This window comes from Macrotis lagotis, chromosome 4 (assembly GCF_037893015.1).
Source record: "Macrotis lagotis isolate mMagLag1 chromosome 4, bilby.v1.9.chrom.fasta, whole genome shotgun sequence".
NCBI classification, from domain to species: Eukaryota; Metazoa; Chordata; class Mammalia; order Peramelemorphia; family Peramelidae; genus Macrotis; species Macrotis lagotis.
The window spans coordinates 207,168,747-207,186,189 of record NC_133661.1 but is presented as its reverse complement, the minus strand read 5'-3'; the positions used below and the strand labels follow the sequence as shown (position 1 = coordinate 207,186,189).

At 35.6% G+C, this 17,443-nt stretch overlaps 1 protein-coding gene across 6 annotated transcripts in view; it reads right to left on the bottom strand.

The window, feature by feature from the left end:
* The window catches only part of SQOR (sulfide quinone oxidoreductase), an 83,880-nt gene that overhangs the window by 42,800 nt on the left and 23,637 nt on the right, over positions 1-17,443 (bottom strand). Inside the window, exon 1 of one of the 6 annotated variants that reach the window (XM_074235339.1) lies at positions 7,601-7,963. The exons of the other annotated variants lie outside the window; for them this stretch is intronic. The gene's annotated coding sequence lies outside the window, so the exon portion shown is untranslated. Of the gene's footprint in view, positions 1-7,600; positions 7,964-17,443 lie in introns of those variants that run through there. 6 annotated transcript variants of the gene reach the window in all.

Sequence of the window (17,443 nt, the reverse complement as noted above, 5' to 3'; positions counted from 1 at the left end):
TAGAACTTTCTATTGCTCTTTAAATAAATTCTCTCCCTCCTCTACTTCCGAGTTCTCCTTCCAACACTCCTTTTTTACATTTTTTTTTTTAGTTTTTTGCAAGGCAATGGGGTTAAGTAGCTTGCTCAAGGCCACACAACTAGGCCTTGTCTGAGACCAGATTTGAACTCAGGTACTCCTGACTCCAGGGCCAGTGCTCTATCCTCTACACCACCTAGCCACCCCCTTCCAACACTTTTTTTTAGGTTTTTTTTTGCAAGGCAAATGGGATTAAGTGGCTTGCCCAAGGCCACACAGCTAGGCAATTATTAAGTGTCTGAGACCGGATTTGAACCCAGGTACTCCTTCCAACACTTCTCAAACCCCTCAATGAGACTACTGCTGCTAAATTTCTATTACCCATCCTTCCCTTGGATGATATTTCTCCCTTTTACTTCTTTAATTCATTTTTAGAAAGCATCTACAGAAACCTTAAGAATTTCTTACCCAGGGGCGGCTAGGTGGTGCAGTGGATAGAGCACCGGCCCTGGAGTCAGGAGTACGAGTTTCAAATCCGACCTCAGACACTAAATAATTGCCTAGCTGTGTGGCCTTGGGCAAGCCACTTAAACCCCCTTTGCCTTGCAAAAAAAAAAAAAAAAAAGACTTTTTTTACCCAGGATTTAGTGAGAGTTGAATAAATATAAACCAGAAGTAACAATTGGTCAACTTGACCTTCCAGAAATCAAATTTTGGCAAGTTGACTTTACAGCAAGTAGTCAGTGACTCAACCCCAATCCTTTCCTGCCTTAAAAAGCTTTTCTCTGTATCCCAAATCCATAGCCAGTTCAATTTGTGTGCAGAAATACTTGCTAATCAAATTGGATGCAGATTTGCAAGCAGCCATCCACACATTGAGCAACTTCAGCTCCCTAACTAAAATGGTAATAAAACTGATCCAGATCTGGGATTGTAAAAAATGCAATTTATATACAAAGTCAACACATTCTAAAGAAAAACATTTTATTGTAACTAGTTTGGTAAACAATTTCTATATTAAGAGTACTTCTCAAGCATACTGTATTATTGTTTCAGTCATGTTTAATCTGATTGAGATTTTTCTTGGCAAAGATACTGAAGTGGTTTGCTATTTCCTTCTCACTTTACAGATGAGGAACTGAGAAAAGCAGGATTAAATGATTTGTTCAGGGTCATACAGCTAATAAATATCTGAGGCTAGATTTGAACTTGGGTCCTCCTGACTCCAGCACTCTATCCACTGCACCTCCTCGGCACCCTAAGGGAAAGGTATACAATTATTGCTACAGCATTGCTGTCATGATGAACAATTTTCTCCTGGTTCTGCTTATTTCACTCTGCAAAACAATTCATATAAGTCTTCCCAGGAAGGAAAAAAAAGGAGGGGGGAATTGTTGTTCCTGGGGACACTGAATCCTCTGGCAATGAGGAAATTTAAGTTTCTCAGATCACCTTTGTTTCTTCACCAATATTGTCCCTCCTTGGTCATTTCTGTAGTATAATGTGAAGCTCCCTGCTCCAGAAGATGAAAGGAAACATCAAGTAAGGAGAAGAACACTGACTCTGGAGTCAGAGGATGTCATGTCAAACTCCACCTCTATCACTATTTGTATGACGTTAAACAAATTATTTGATATCTCTGTGCTTTAGTTACTCATCTGTAAAAAGAAATTAGACACTGAGGTCCTTTCTAGTTCTAAATCTTTGGTTTTAACATCTTCTCTGACTCCAAGTACCCACACACATCACATTTGATCAATAGGAGACTGTCCATTGTTTAAGTATTATCTTTCCTAGACAGTCTCTTCTTTTAAAAAAAAAATGCTCTGGTGAAAGGCAATTCCAATACTATTATCAATCACTAACACCTGAATGTAAGCTCATTTAGCAGATAGTTCTCACCCAGCAGGAGATGTGTGAGTTCTATGTAAGTGTTAAGAAAATGGTAAATGAGAGGCAGCTAGGTGACACACTGGTTAGAGCACTGGTCCTAGAGTCAGGAGGATCTGAATTCAAATCCAACCTCAGATACTTGATACTAGCTAAGTGTCCTTGGGAATGGCATTTTAACCCTACTACGTCACAAAAAAAGGAGAAACTGACAATTGAGACAAGAAAAAAATAAGAAGGGGAGAGGGGAAAGACAAAAAAGACAAGAGAAAGACAAAAAAAAAGCATTGGCTCTGGAGTTAGAGGATATAAAATCAAATTTCACCTCAGTAACTACCTATGTGACCCTGAACAAATCATTTAACATCCCTATCTGTAAAAAGGAGGAATTGCCCTTTTGCTATAATAGAGGTTAGTAGATTTGGCATTCTATGTCTTGGTCAAATACTTAACTAAATATAAGGCCTGAGCTGAGAAGTGAGATGTTTTGCTTTTAAGTCTCTTCAGGTTCTGCTCCAGATATCATGATAAATTAATGTATGAATGAATGAATGAATGAATGAATGAATGATTTGATGCAATGGATAAGAGTACTGGGATTAGAATCAAGAAAACTCATCTCCCTGAATTCAAAATTGGTCTCAGACACTTGCTAGTTCTGTGACCCAGAGCAAGTCACTTAACCCTGTTTGCCTCAGTTTCCTCATCTATAAAATGAGGGGCAGAAGGAAATGGCAAACCACTCTAGTATCTTTGCTAAGAAAACCCCAGATGTAGTCAGAAAGAATTGGACACAACTGAAATGGATCAACAACAGCTATTATTAGTTTTTAAGTCTCCTCTGCTTTTGCTCCAGGTATCATGTTGAATATATGAATGAATGAATGACCTTATAGCATACTAACATGTGCCTTTTGTTTTTACAGCATTTGTTGCTGTTTGGGGTTTTCTTGGAAAAGATACTGGAGTGGTTTGCTATTTCCTTCCTTTTACAAATGAGGTAACTGAAGCAAACAGGAACAAGTGATTTGCCAGGGTTCACACAGCTAGTAAGACCAGATTAGAACTCAGAAAGATAAATCTTTTTGACTCCAGACCCAGCACTCTATCTACTGTGCCACCTCAATGCCTCCTTTTATCCTATTCAAAATATATGCCTCTCTTACAAATGAGTATTCCTTTTAAGAAAAAAAGTTTAAAAAGAGAAAGTTCAGCAAGATCAACTAACACATTGCCTATAGCTGACAATATATACACTATTTCAAGCTCATTGAACCCCATTCCTGAAAATAAAAGAATAGATCTTGACTCATTCAACTTCCATATCCAAACACATCCAAAGCTCGTTAATCCAGGACTCTTGGACCCATCCCCTTCTCTCTGTTGACAGAGCCATCACCCAATACAGATCTTTTGGCCTATTGCAAAAATCTCCTAATTGGTCTCTCTTATTACAGACTTTCTTCCTCTACTTCATCCTCCACACAGCTGCCAAGCCAAAATTCCAAAAGGACATCTTCGCTCATGCCCCTAGAAGATCAGGACTATTAGATAGGCAGAGAGGGTGGGATAGTGGATAGAAAGGCAGGTTTAGAGTGGTTTGCTAGTTCCTTCCTTTTACAAATGAGAAAACTAAAGCAAACAGGAACAAGTGATTTGCCAGGGTTCACACAGCTAGGAAGACCAGATTGGGGGTGGCTAGGTGGTGCAGTGGATAGAGCACTGGCCCTGGAGTCAGGAGTACCTGAGTTCAAATCCGACCTCAGACACTTAATAATTGCCTGGCTGTGTGGCCTTAGGCAAGCCACTTAACCCCATTTTCCTTGCAAAAAAAAAAAAACATGGGGGGGGGCTCAATGACATCCAAGGTCTCTTCCACCCTAATTATACCATTGGTCTTTGTAACCCCAATATCTAGCATAGTACCACAAAACAACAGTAGGAGCTTAATAGATATTTGTCAAATAAACTTAAATCTTTCATGTGAAAGAATAACTACAATAATCTCTACTTTGTGGTTAAGGGAAACCATTTTTCTCGAATTCTGGATCCTGATTTTAATTGTGAGGAATAGAAACTATGAATAAAAATTAAGTATAGAAGAAAAGTTCCCCAGATAAGTGTAAATCATAATCTCCCTGGGTCTCAGTTTCTCCATTTGTAAAGTGGAAGGATTGGACTAGATGCTCTCCAAAATGGTTTCTAACTTCAATTTTCTATGATTTTATGTTTGAGGGAGCAGCTACAGGACAATCAGAGACTTCTCTGATTCAGTTAAGAAGTCCAATCTCTGTCTTATTTCAGCACTTAGAAGTATGGATTAATAGGCAACTAAAGACATGAAACTCTTCAAGACCAAGCCTAAAATATTGCCAACAGGCTTTTGAAAAATAAACAAGCTTTTAAAGAAACAAGTAATTTATGGAAGAATTGTTCCAAACTTCAAATAACTTCCTGACAGCTACTGCAAATCAAGATTATGAACTCCTCCTAGAAACTAGAACATCTAAGACATAGAAGCTAGGATCATAATTCAAAGTCATTAGTAGCTCAATTATGCAAAACCTTTTCCACAAATTACTAGAAGCAACAAGGAAGACTATTAACATTTAATAATAATAATAATAAGATGTTAGTACCTAGCATTAGATATTATACATTCCAAGATGCATTCCTGACATTGGCCAAGACAGAAAGAGGCAAAAAAGATTTTCATGAACCCCATCCTCACAAGAGATAAATCTCTGTCTTGGGGGGGGGGGGTCAAAATAAGAAATACCAATAAATTCCCTGAGAAAACAATGTACAATGATTATAAGAGCGATAAAAAACAACAATTAAAAATGAATTATAATTACTGAACATCTAAGAGATGGTTTACAAAAAAATGCATCTCAATCTTTTATTTGCAGAGATAGGGTATTAAGGGTATGAAAATGTGCATATCCTGACAGATATAGTCAGTGTTTTAGCGGACTTTTTTTAACTATATGAACTTTTTTCCTCTTTTATCCTTTCCAAAAGGGAAGTTTCATCATGGTAGGGAAGAGTTATTTAGAAATAAATGTGGTGAGATGTAGAAATAGTGGGACACTAATGTACTGTTGGTGGAGTTTTGACTAACTAGTGCAAATATTCTAGAGAACAATTTGAAACTATGCCCAAAGGACTATAAAACTATGCTTACTCTCTGACCCAGCAACACTGCTAATTACAAAGTAGGATAGTATGACAAAGGGATCAAAAAAAAGGGGAAGGGACCTATTTGTACAAGAATATTTATAGAAGCTCTTTTTGTGTTAGCAAAGAATTGTAAATTGAGGCAATATTCATTAATTAGGGAATAGCTGAATAAGTTATGGTATATAACTATGATGGAATACTATTATGCTACAAGAAATAAGGAGCAGTATGTTTTCAGAAAAACCTGGGAAGACTTTTATGAATTTATACAGTGACATGAGCAGAACTAAAAGACCATTGCACACAGTAACAGCAATATTATAACCAACTGTGAAACATTTAACTACTCTGAGCAAAACAATGATCCAAGATAATTTTGAAGAACCTTTGATATTAAATAATAACCATATCCAAACAGAGAACTGATGACCTCTGAGTGCAGATTTAAACACTGTTTTTTAAACATTTGTTTTGTTTGTATTTTTTTTTCTTTTGCAGCATGGCTACTACTTCACATGTATATAATCAATACCATATTGTCTGCCTTCTCAAAAAGTGGGAGACAAAAAGGAGAAAAATTTGAAAATGATATTAAAATGACATTAAACATGTATAACCTATATGTATGATTATTTATCATCTCAGGGAAGGGGAAGCAGGGGAAAGGGATAGAATTTGGAACTCAACATTTTTAAAATGTTAAAAATTGTTTTAAGATGTAATTGGAGGAGGGGCGACTAGGTGGCATAGTGGATAAAGCACCGTCCTTGGAGTCAGGAGTACCTAGGTTCAAATCCAGTCTCAGACACTTAATAATTACCTAGCTGTGTGGCCTTGGGCAAGCCACTTAACCCCATTTGCCTTGCAAAAAACCTAAAAAAATAAAAAGATGTAATTGGAGGGAAAATTAAATATATTTTTAAAAATTCAATGTTAAAAAATTTTATATATAATTAGGAAATATTTAATGAAAAAAGAATATACTTTAGAAAGAAATTCATGTAGTATAATAACAAAAGATATCAATAATAATGAATAAATGAACTGAAAGGACTGAAAGGCCACAATCTTGCCAGCTACCTCATCTACCTGTAAATTTAGAGGGCAGACCTATTTATTAGAATGTAAACAAATTAATTGCTACTGAGGTTTCTTTCCATTTACTAAATGAACTCATTTATTCCTGAGTTCTTTTGAGGTAAAAAATACAAAGTAGTTTTCAGCACTAATATTTCTGTCATCATTGTAGAGACATTTAGCAGTTGGCATGGTAGGTAGATGGTCAGTGTTGCATGAAAGTCTGGGCTCAAGTTCTGTCTCTTGACCTCTTAAAAGAAATGTCTTAGAACTAATTCATAGAAGCCTACCGTTAAAATTTTCAGTGTGAGAATTCAGTCAGAAATCAGCAAATACTACAAATCAGAGGTTGACATATTATTTTATTCATCATCTAGACTTAAGATGGAGAAAATGTTAATAATTCAGGTTAAACTTTTTTATTTGAGGCAAGAGTTAAGTGACTTGCCCAGGATAGCATAGCTAGAAAGTTTCTGAGGCTAAATTTCAAGTCAGGTCCTCATAACTTCAAAGGAAATGCTCTGTGCACTGTGCCATCTAGCTGCCCCCAGATTGTCTTGTCCATACTTTTTGCCTAAAGTCATTTGCCAAACATTTACCAGCACACCCATCTCTGTCTCTGTTTTTCTTTGTCTCTCTTCAACCCCTGTCCCTCTTTCTGTCTCACTCTCTTTTTCTCTCTCAGATTATACACACACACACACACACACACACATATATATATATATATATATATACATATTTTTGTGTGTAAATATTATATATTTAGTCAATATATGTGACCATAAAAAAGTCACTTAACTTCTCAATGCCATAAGCAACAAACTAATATAAAAAAATTAGAACCCAGGAGTTGATCAGAATTGACAGAGGAACTTTCTGTTATTCTGGAAGTTTCCTATGTGGATGAAATCACAAATTTACATTTTTTTAAATCTGCATTTTTTTAAAAAGGCTTTAAATTTACACAATACAAGAATGAGAAGGAATCTCAGAGGTCATCTCTTCCAACTGTTACCTGAACAAGAATCTTCTATAAGTATATCCAACAAGTTGGCATCCAACCTTCACTTATTTCTAGTGAGTAAGAATACTATCTTCTCCAAAAGTCCATTACACTCTTAAGACTCTCATAATACTTATTCTGAGCCTACAGTCACTGTTATTCCTATGAAACATAATTTATTGAAGCATGTTTAAATATTGTTTAATAAAAACAATACTCTATCTTATTTTAAATGCAAGTTTTGACTTTAAATAAGATAAAAATCATTTAATTTCTATATCCTGAAATCCAAAAAAGCAATTACTTTACTAAGAATAAAGTGATCAGAAAAATTTCTTTTCATCTACAGTCCAACTAGGAGAATACTAAATCATTTGTTACTTTGCTAAAAGATAGGATCAGAATACATAAGAAACTCCTACTTACATCAATTTGTATTAATTTCAGGCCCTTTACATGACTTTTGTAATGCTTCAACGTTCCAGAAGACCCGGTTTTTCTGTCAAGAAGTTATTCCAATCTCTTCCTTTAAAATGCTTCCTAATTCCCCCATCACATGACATCAGACGTACTTGGCCTGAGCTGGCAAAGCCACCTCACTGGCCTTTATCCAAGAGAATGAACAGAGGCAGATTCTTTTTCTGCCTACATTGAAACAGGTCACCAAACAAGCCAGTGTGAGAATCATACCCAGAACTACTTTTGATTGTGGTTTAGTTTCCATGTTTAATCATTTTCAGTCCTGTCTGATTCTTTATGACTCCATTTGGAATTTCTTGGTAGGAGATAAGATAGAATCATAGATTTAGAACTGGAAAGAATCTTTAGGGACCATCTAATTCAACCCCCTCATTTTACAAATAAGGAAACTTAAGAACAAAGAAACAAGGTAACATGCCCAAGATTACAAAGGCATTACATTACAGTCAGATTTTAATTTAGATCTTCTGACTCTTAATGCAGAGTTCTTACTACATTAAAATTCTGTCCATTTTACCCCTCCACAAATTCATGGATTGTTTTATTTTGAGACAGAAAATACAGACTTGCTTTTCATGTTTTTTTACAGAATGGTTCATTATTTTGAGGCACCTAGGTGACAGTGGATAAAATGCTATACTTGGAGCCAGGAAAACCTAAGTTCTAATTCTGCCCCATAAACTAGCTAGCTGTGTGACCCTGGATAAGTCACCTAACCTGTCCCCACATAGGTTCTGTCATTTGTAAAATGAGGATAATTAAAGCACCCACTTCACAAGGTTAATGTGAAAGTCAAATGAGATAAATTAATGACAGCAACTAGTATTCTTGACATATGTATTCAAAACAAGAAACATGAACAAAGAAAAATTTTTTTTAAATTCCTAATTCTCACATATCAGTAGTTAATGACTTATTCCATTTTGTAGCTTTAGGTTCATCAGCTTTATCAGAGCTATAGCAACCACAGATAGGACTAGAAAATCAAAAAATCTAGGAGCTTTTTTAGGGATGAATTAACTGTTTGAACAAATATAGTAGGCTAACCTTTAAGTTGATCATTTTGATTGGGCCATGAATGATGTTATGAACATCCAAATGACCCTTGGCAGAAAAGAAGGTTCCCCACCCCTGCTTTAGAGATAGAAAGGACCTCAAAAATAACCAGTTCAACCCTGGGAGACCTATTATGGACATCCACATGCAAAAGGAAAAAAAAAACACACAGAATCATAATAAACACTGTGTTCATTTTTTTTAAAATTTCTCTTATGTTTTTCCTTTGTTTCCCTTGGGTTTCTTTCTTTTCCCTTAGTCCTAATTCCTCATGGATAAAATGACTAACATGTAAACATGTTGAACACAAATGTACATGTGCAACATTCATAAAACTGTTTGACACTGAAGGGGGGAAGAGAGGGAGGAAGAAAATTGTGTCAAGTAGATAAATGTTGAAAAACTTTAATAACACACAATAGGAAAAATTAAAAAAACATTTTTCACTCAAATAAAATCAGATTAAAATAAAAAATATTCAATCTAATTCCCTCATTTGACAAATGAGGAAACTGAAGTTCAGAAAATTAAGTAACTTGCCCAAGATCATACAGTTTCTAATTTTTTATATCCTTAGCAAGAATTTTTCTTTTCCTTGGACTTGTAGTTTGAAGATAAAATACAAAGTTTTGCTTATTAAAAAAAAACCAGGGCCAAAAGAGATGATTTAGTATGATGGGGGGGGGCATTCTATAAAGGTCTCCTAAGACCCAGGTAACATTTCTTGGTGTGAGATTAACAGTCAGAGATCTGGGTTCAAATTCCAACTCTACAACTTACTATCTGTGTAACTGGGAAAATCTTTCTAACCATCCTTCTATTCTCTTTTGTTCACTTAAAAAGTTTCAGTGACTCTCTTCTTTTATTCTTTCCATTTTTTCTGTTCCCCTATTCCTACTAAACCTTTCCAACTCCCACTGAAAAATAAAACAATACCCTTAAAACACATATGCATAGTGTCAAGCAAAACAAAATTCCCACATTGGCCATCAGAAAATAGTTTCTTAATCTGCAGCTTGGGTCATCACTTCTCTTTCAGGAACTACCAATAGTCTAATTTTACAGATTGAGAAACTGAGACCAAGAAAAGATGAGAGATTTATTCACAATAGCATAGATTAAAACATGCAGAGCTGGGATTTACATTAGGGTTCTCATCCCCAAATAGGAGGGATAGTTTTGCTAAAAGTGAGTCCTAGATTGTGGGAGAAGGCTCTTATTAAGACTATTCTAGGGGCACCAGCCCTGGAGTCAGGAGGACCTGAGTTCAAATCTGATCTCAGAAACTTAAATGATTACCTAGCTGTGTGATCTTAGGCAAGTCACTTAACTCCATTGCCTTGCAAAAAAAAGACTTCTCTTATATTGTGATTCATATTTATTCGGTGTTTTGCTTTGACAAAGGCTTTTATATCCTTTATCTCAATTGTAAACCTTCAGCCTCCATCACCTGGATCAGCTTTACTGAAAATCCTAATACTGCATATAAATGAAAGATGACTCAAATCTGGATGGATTTCGAAAAGCTATAGGAGTGCTACTGTAATAACACCACAATGGGCACTAATAATATGCTACAGTATCCAACACAATGCAAGATTTTTAACATGGGTCTATTTATTTGCAGAACTTTAATGTGGGCAGAGAGGTATCACAGTGGACAAAGTACAGGCTTGGAATCAGCAAGACCTGAGTTCAAATTTAAGGTCAGATACTAACTGTGTGATTCTGGAAAAGTCACTTAACCTCTGTTTGCCTCAGTTTCCTGATCTGTAAAATAAGCAAAGAAGGAAATGGCAAATCACTCCTATATCATTGCCAAGAAAATCTCAATAGGTATCACACAGAACTGAACATGAAAAAACATGATTTTCTTTAATTGAATTTGATGGAGGGAAAAAAAGTAAATAATATTCATTGAATATACACTAAAAGTAAGGTGTTTTGTCATCTAACAACATATTGAGAAGACATGATCCTTTTATTTCCCTAGTGGAAGATAGATATTTTGACTCCTAGATTAAGTCAACTCAGGTATACAGATAAGCTAAGCATAATAAATTGAATACTTAACTTGAAATCAGAGATCTGGGTTCAAATTCCAACTCAAACTCTCAGAAGCTGTATGAAATTGACTGGGTCTCAGTTTCCATATTTGCAAAATGGGAGGACTGAACTAAATTGACTCCAAGGTGTCTTTCCAGCAATAAATCTGTGATTGATCCTATGTTCCTAAGAAACTCAAGAATGAGATTCAGGAGAGATGAAGGGAAACATTTTCAATGAGAAGAAAAAGAGAAAACTGTCTAAAGAGACTAATGTGGATACAAAGAACAAGAAAATAAAATTTCTAAAAGTCATATGCAAACAAGAAGTTAGCAGTGAATTTGTAAACATGTATTTATTAAGTATCTAGTCTGTGACAGGTACTATCCTAGGTGCTGAGAATATAAAAATAAAAATTAAATCATTCTCACCCTCAAAGAGCTTATATTCTATAAGAAAGACAATATGTATATATATATATATATATATATATATAAATACATAAAAAGTACATAGACAATACATAGGATAAAGGGGGGAGGGGAAGGTATCCACAGTTATGGGAATCACAAAAGGTCTCATGTTACCGATTTGAGTTAGGGATCCTAAGAGTCAAAGAGGGAAGGAAGGGCGGGATTGCATTCCAGGCATGGGAACAAGAAAAGAAGATCAATGTTGTGTTTGAGGTACAGGAAGAAAGCCAGTTTGACTGGCTTTTTTACCAATGTAAAATAAGGTTGGAAAGACAGACCAGAGTTGGGTGTGAAAGGTAATAAATTTTCAATATAGAAGTTTTATTTGATCTTAGCAGTAAGAGGGAGCCAATGTAAGCTAACATGGAAATGGCATGGTCGTAGCTGAGTTTTAGGAATTGGCAACTATGGAAGTTTGAATTGGGAGAGACACTCAAAACAGGAAGGTCATGTAGAAGACTATTGCAATTGTGTAAATGAGAGGTGATGAAGGCCTGAACATGGTATCTACTTAAGTTTTTTAAAAAAAAAAGGCAAGTAATGTTGTAGAGGTTTAAAAAAAAGGTTAAAACTTGACAACTGATTGGACATAAGGCAAAGGGAGAAAGGAATGAGGAAAGTGAGACATCAAGTATAATTTAAAGAATGCAAGGGTGACTGAAGCATAGTGCCCTTTACAAAAATAGATAAATTCAGAAGAGGAGTAGATTTGGGGGACTTATTTTGGACATATCAGGTTTGAGATTCCTACATAACAGTCAGTTTGAAATATCCAATAAGAAGTTGGGGAAGCAAGAGTGAAGTAGAGAAAGAATACAAAAGTGTGGCATGATCCTGTCATATTAGTCTCAAGATTGTTGAACCTCAGAATGAGTTGACACTGGTGAAGAGAGCTAAGACAATTAAAAAGGACTTTAAAAGTTATATTAGGAAAAAGAGGATGATCAAAGAAGGATTAGGAATGCTGCTTAAGGAGAATGGCACGGTAATAACTGATGAGACGGAAAGCAAAGCTGTTTGATTCATATTTTGCTTCTTTTTCACTACAAAGGAGGATGACCTTTGGACAGATGAGAAATACCAGGCAAAAAAGTAGATTGCATTGAGTTGATACCAAGGTAAATAAGGAGAGTAGGAAGTTGCTTAGCTGCTCTTATTAAATTCAAGTCACCTAAGTCAGAGGAACTACATCTTCAGGTGTTGTAGAAAGGTGATAAAGTTAAGTACAAACAATGAAACAATTTCTTCTTACAATGGGCTTACACTCTAATGAAAGAGCAATAAGTACATATAAAATCTAAATAGTTTTCTGTACATTATTTTATTATTACACATTATGAGGAACAAGTTAGCCCAGAGAGCATTGCCACATACTGCATAAAGAGCTAGCCAAGATAAGTGTTCAAATCCTACCACTAGCCCATAATATCTATGAACCTGGACAAAAGTTATATGAATTCTCAGAGATATAAGTTATTCTCAGTTGTGAAATAGGTGCTGATCTGCATTAGTAGAGTGAGTTTCCTCATCTAAGAGTTCCACCTATTCTAACCCTAAATTGACCCAGCAATAGGCTAATCTTGAGTTTTTCTATACAAATAACAGGGGGGAAGGAGGAAGAGGTACAGACAAGTCTATCTCCCTTCCTGTCATTTATTTTTTGCTTGTTTTTAGAGGAATTGGGGTTAAAAGGCTTGCTCATGGTCACACAGCTAGTGACTGAAGCCTGATTTGAACTCAGATCCTCCTGTCTCTGAAGTCAATGCTATGCCTACTGTGCCACCTAGCTGCATCTTTCCTGTTATTTAAAGGTTAATTAACCAATAACTATTTAGTGAGCACCTACTATGTCACTGTTGTTCAGTAGTTTCAGTTGTGTCCAACTCTCTCTGTCCCCATTTGGGATTTTCTTGGCAAAAATACCAAAGAAGTTTGCCATTTACTTCTCCAGTTAATTTTATAGATGACAAAACTGAGGCAAGCAAGATTAAACAATTTGTCCAGGGTCACATAGCTAGGAAGTGTCTGAGGACATATTTGAACTTAGGTCTTCCTGATTCTAAGCTCAGCATTCCATCTACTGTGTCACCTAGCTGTCAGAGAGGGGAAGGTTAAGGTGCTTAATATATATATATATATGTATATATATATATATATATATATACATATATATATATATATTATAACCTCAATATTAAGGACTTTCTTTTTTTAACCTTAAACATGATCATGAAAAAAAGACAAGGGGGGGGCTGAACAGAGGAACAGTAAGAAAGACAGATCTTGGCTCTATTTTTCATTACTATTTGGGTTCTTGGAATCTCTTGATCTCTGTTTTTGATCCCTCATCTATAATAATATTCTTTGTCCTTTGTTTATGAAGAGGACTAATGACATCAAAGAATGACTTGACTTGCCCATGAATTGGATTTAAGTAAGACAAAATCAAGCCTTGCTCTCTCTTCCCAGTGTCATCCATTCCAGTGACAGGACAAAAGTAAGTGATGCAGTAGATAATCTTTACATCTTAGATGTCTGATAAAGCTAAGCACTCCCACAGTACCTGCTTTAGCTGCCTTCATGAAAACTGGAACACATTGTTTCCATCCATCCATTCTGCTAGGGAGTCTTCATGTTCTTGGGAAAACACCCTTCTAATTCACCAATGGGTTTCTGACCCATTGATTACCCTCAACTTGTTTTTTTAGCCCATCACCTGAGTTGTCCAGGGGTGGCCACTACACATGCAATAGCTTCTTAGAGACAGGTAAAAGTTGAGGGCAAGGTAGGCACCCAAGGTAGATGAACAGCCCTGAAAAAAACTCAGGAAGACATCATACCAGAGGTGCTAGTACTCTTTGGACACCTCATGCACCCCTCTAAAATAATACCTCGCATTTGTATAACACTTTAAAACATTCAAAAGACTTATACAAATTATCTTGATTGATTTTCATCAATATGATATAGGCTGAAGAGGTAGTATGGCTCCCATTTTACATGTGAAAAAACAGGATCAGAAAGTGACTGGCCAAAGATCACCCAGCTGGTAAAGTAGTCAGGACTAGAACTCAGGTTTTCTAACTCCTAATTCAAGTACCTTCTTCTTTACCTCTGAAACACTGCCTTTCAAACAATGCATTATAAATAAATAGCATAAAGACTGGATCTGCAAGTTCATTCCCATCAGAACTTTCAGGTGAGGAAATGCCTTCTACCAATGCAGATCATCACTTTCTCTGAAACTTAGAAGCTTAAGAGAGTTTCCCATCATTCTAAATTGACTTGCTTTTCCATCCTATAGCCAGTGTGTGTTAGAAATGGAATTTGAACTAAGGGTGAGTAGGTCAATGTTTAACTAAGACTCTTCCAGGAAAAAAATGTATGCATACTTTTCAGTTTAATCTGCATTAACACTTTAAGTATAAGCAATCAAAAAAAAATAATAAATCAAGCCCCTGATGTGTAAAGTTTGTTAATTATGGAGTTATAAACATTCCCACTAAAAATTTCACAACTTCTTCAAGCTGGCAAATATACCTTTATTTGAACTCAACTTTTCTGGCTTTGAAGCTAGCATTCTAAGCCACCTTTGCATCTTATAAATAAAAGAAACAATTTGAATTTGAATCAAATAAAAAAGTATGTATTAAGCATAAATGTTCAAGGTGATGAGAAGTTAAAGACAAAAAAATTTAAAATCAAAGTCCCAACCTCAAGGAGTTTACATTCTACTTGTGACAGGGGTAGGAACACATTTTTAAAATATCTATTTACAAAATAAACACAAAGTGATTATGAGGGACAGAACTAAAAACCGAGAAGATCAGTTAAGGCCTCTTCTAGCAGGTGGCCCTTAAGCTGAACCATAAAGCTAGTCCAGGAATCAGGAAGATCTAATTCAAATTCAGCCTAAGACACTTACTCATTGTGTGACTTTGGGTGAGTCACTTAATACTATTTGCCTCAGTTTCCTCATCTGAAAAATGAGCTGGAGAGGAAATGACTAATCACTCCAGTCTCTTTGTCAAGAAAACCCCATATAGGATCATGAAGATTTGAAATGGCTAAAAAAACCCAAGATCCTGGGCACATCACTTAACTTCTTGTTTACCTTAATTCACTGGAGAAGGCAATAATAAACTCTAGTATCTTTTCCAAGAAAACTCCAAATGGAGTCACAGAGTTGAACTCAACCAAAAACACCTGAATAACAGCAAAAGAGGATTCAAGAAGCAGAGGTGAGAGGAGGAAGTATTTCCAGGTCAAGACTGGAAGGCAGGAGATATTATATACTGGGAACAATCAATAAGTCAGAATCTACCAAGAATAACAAGGGGCTCATTACCTTAAGCATATACATTGACTCAAATTGTGAAAAGGCTTTGTAAGTTACCTTTGACTTCAGTTTTCAAGTTGAACAATCTTTGGAGTGGGATCTGAGTATTTCGTCCTTTGATATAAGACTCGACAGAAAAAAAAATTCAGAATAACTGAATCTGTAATTCTTTTTTGCCAATTTTTGTTTTTAATTTTCCATCAAGACATTGATATTTCATGGAATAATAACTGACTTTTATAGAGTATTTTACAAGTTTGAAACATGAAACATTAATAATCTCATTTAAGTTTCACAATAACCCACGGTACAAAAGCTGTTATTATTCTCCTTCTATAGATGAAGAAGGTGACTCACTCATGGTTCCACAACTAAGTGTGGGAGCTGAGATTTGAACTCAGTTTTTACTGATGCCAAGGGTACTAGACCACATCAGATTCTCTTGCATTAATGTTCAAAAAAATTAACAACAGTACAATGTTGTGTAATGAATATACTAAAATGCTGAAAAAGGAAATGAAAGCACTAGGTTTTTCTCTTGCATTAATTTTTTTGTTTGTTTGTTTGTTTGTTTGTTTGTTTTTGCAAGGCAATGGGTTAAGTGATTTGCCTAAAGTCACACAGCTAGGTAACTTTCTGAAGCAGAATTTGAACTCAGATCCTCCTGACTTGAGCCCCATTGTGCCACCTAACTGCCCCTACTTGCATTAACTTTCAAAAAATTAACAATAGTACAATTTTGTATACTGAATGTATTAAAATGCTGAAAAAGGAAATGGAAGTACCACAAATTCTAGCAGTATAGCCTGTCTTCTACCTCATAGCCAGTTCCTAGTGTTGTGGGAACAACCAGGACTTAAGCTACTAGAGGGAAGGAAAACTAAAATTTTACGAGCTTTGGTTCAATGTTTTGCCCGCCTAGAATGGTTGTTACATTTCTAACTTTGATTTGGCTTGGGTTTTTTATTTTTGTTTGATTTTATTTTTTTGTTTGCTTGGTTTTGAATTTTCAAATTTTTTCCTGGAATTGAGATTTCATTTATGAAAAGAACTTCCAATAAGTAAATACCCTCTACCAAGGCAGATCTATGACTCTGCATTTATAATCTTAGAGCCTTGGGGAAGGAAGGAAGGAGAGAATAGGGAGTGGAAAGGGGAAGTTGGGTGTCACAGCAGGGATGAACCCTTATTCAGGACTGGTTGTTCTCTAACCACAATGTCACACTTCCTATCTAAACTTGGATTTATTGACTATTTTTCCCAGTTTTTCCATCATTTTAAATTTCTACATATCTTTACCTAGAAAGAGTTCTATAATCTTCACTGAGCAGGGACAATGTAGTGGAAAAGAAAAACTGTTGGACCTGGGATCGGGAAAGAAGGCGATAAGCATTTATTAAGCATCTACTATATACCAGTCACTATACTAAAGACTTTACAAATTATGTTTGTCCTTCATTATCAAAGATCATGACATCAGAGAGGTGATGCTGTGACATATACATGAGAGGATACTATACAAAGTCACTGGCTTACTTTCTACTCTGGATCGATATGAATCAAAATGACTGGAGATAGCTCAGGATGAGATGCAATCAGGTTAAGTGACTTGCCCAAAGTCACACAGCTAGTAATTGTCTGAAGATAGATTTGAACATCACTGTTATCTGAGATCACATTTTAACTCAAGTCTTTTTTTTACATCCAAGTCTAGCACTCTATCTCCTGCTCCACTTAATAATTGTTAATAATGATAATAATAATAATAATAGCATTTATATAGCCCTTAATATGAGCCTAGGCACTGTATTAAGAACTTTGCAATTATTGTCTCATTTGATCCTTGTAACAACACTAGAACATATGGGGCTTTAT